The following is a 1,951-nucleotide window of genomic DNA, read 5'->3' on the forward strand; positions in this document are numbered from 1 at the left end:
TACTGGCTTTGGAAGCTTGAAAAATGCAAGAGTGAGGAGATCACTGATTCTGTGTCTGAAGTTTCAGAAGACCATGGAGGCCAGGTACAGTGTGGTAGTAGAGTCCCTGTGTGAAGGTCCTGAGAGGGCAGGAGGCTATCCTATGAAGTTATGAAAATGAAACCTAGGTTGAGGTAGAGACTTCAGAATGCCAGAGATGCCAGATCTGTGAAAGAGTCATGGAGAACCTCATACAGGGAGTAGAACCAGCCCAGGAGACAGAAATACATTGCAGGTCACAAGGCCTGAATGGCAGAGCCACCTCAGCCCCTTGGAACTGAAGTGCCAGACATTGCACATGGAGCTACTGGATTGGGTGTTTGTCCTGCTGGACTTTGGTCCTGCTTTGGTGCAGTGTTTTCTCACTATGCCTCTACTCCTCCCTGTGGTAACAGAAATGTATGATCTGTGCCATTATATGTTGGGAATATGTAATTTGATTTTTATTTTACATAGGGTCCTTGTTAAGAGATTGCCTTGAGTTTCAAAAGGGATTTTGGACTTTGGACTCTTAAACAGTTTTGAGACTGTTAATGAAGATGGGGCCTTTGAAAACTAGACTAAATGCATTTTGCATTGCGATATGGCAATAAGTTTATGGGGTCCAGAGAACATACTGTGGTGGTTTGAATGAGACATAGTCCCCATATGTTCAGATGTTGAACACTTGGTCCTCAGTTGGAGATGCTGTTTGGGGAGATTATGGGACCTTTAGAAGCTGGAGCCTTACTGGAAGAAGTAAGTCACTATGAGTGGGATTTGAGAGTTTATAGCCCCACTTCTGGTTCATTCTCTTTGTTTCCTGTGTATGGATGGAGAGGTGATCTCTTATCTTTCTGTCTGCCTGTTGCCACGTCTCCCTTGCTGTAATAGACTCAGCCTTCTGGAATGGCAAGCCCAAAGAAACACTTGTTCATAAGATGATTTTGGTCATAGTATTATATCACAGCAACAGAAAAGCAATGAATACATGCTATATACTACTAGTACTACTACTGCTGCTACTACTACTATTACCAATAATGTATACATGAATAATTTTTAGTTCAAGACTCCAGTTATAGGAAACACAAAACAAAAATAGACAAATGGGATTATTTTAAACTAAAAAGCTTCTATTCCACAAAACAAAAACACAATAAAAAACAAAGTGAAGCGACCACCTACAGAATATGATAAAATATTTGAAAACTATACATCTGCTAGCAGGAGCCAGGGAGGATCAGGAGAAAATAATGTCTTATACACTGTTGGGAATGTAAACTAATACACCTGTTAGGGAAAGTAGAATAGAGGTTCATTATATTTGAACATCAGGTTTCCCAACAGGTGCACATGTTGAATCCTTCATTCCGAACTGGTGGTGCTATTTCAGGAAATGTTGGAAACTTTAGGATATGGTACCTAGCAGGAGGGGCGAGGAACTGGCAATGTGTCTTTGAATGTTATACTTGGTCTCTGGTCCCATTCTCTTTTCCCTCTCATTCACTATGAGGCAAGTATCCTCTGCCACATGTTCCCAATGCCATGTGCTCTGATTCAGCTTGGGCTCAGACTTAACAGAGCCAAGGAGTATGGACTGAAACATCTGAAACTGTGAGACACTGTGATCTGAAGTAAATCCTTCCTTCTCTTAAGTTGTTTATATCAGACACTTTATCACAGCAACACAAAAGCTAACAGAGAGTTCCCTCAAAACTAAAAATAAAACTACCATGGGATTCATCAGTCACATTACAGAATACGTGTGTGTGTGTGTGTGTGTGTGTGTGTGTGTGTGAAATCAATATAACAGAGTAACGGAGACACCTGAGCTTTCATACTCACTGCAGTGAAGTATTTATTTTATATAATAGTGAAGAAATGGGAACAGCATATGCACATATACTGCTGAGTGAGTAAATGCTGCACA

The 1,951-nt window shown here is 40.8% G+C and overlaps 1 pseudogene; it reads right to left on the minus strand.

Annotated features, from left to right (window-relative positions):
* Positions 1-1,951, minus strand: part of LOC103749715 — a 133,379-nt pseudogene that overhangs the window by 73,306 nt on the left and 58,122 nt on the right.

This window comes from Nannospalax galili, unplaced genomic scaffold (genome assembly GCF_000622305.1).
Source record: "Nannospalax galili isolate Female #2095 unplaced genomic scaffold, S.galili_v1.0 scaffold266, whole genome shotgun sequence".
NCBI classification, from domain to species: Eukaryota; Metazoa; Chordata; class Mammalia; order Rodentia; family Spalacidae; genus Nannospalax; species Nannospalax galili.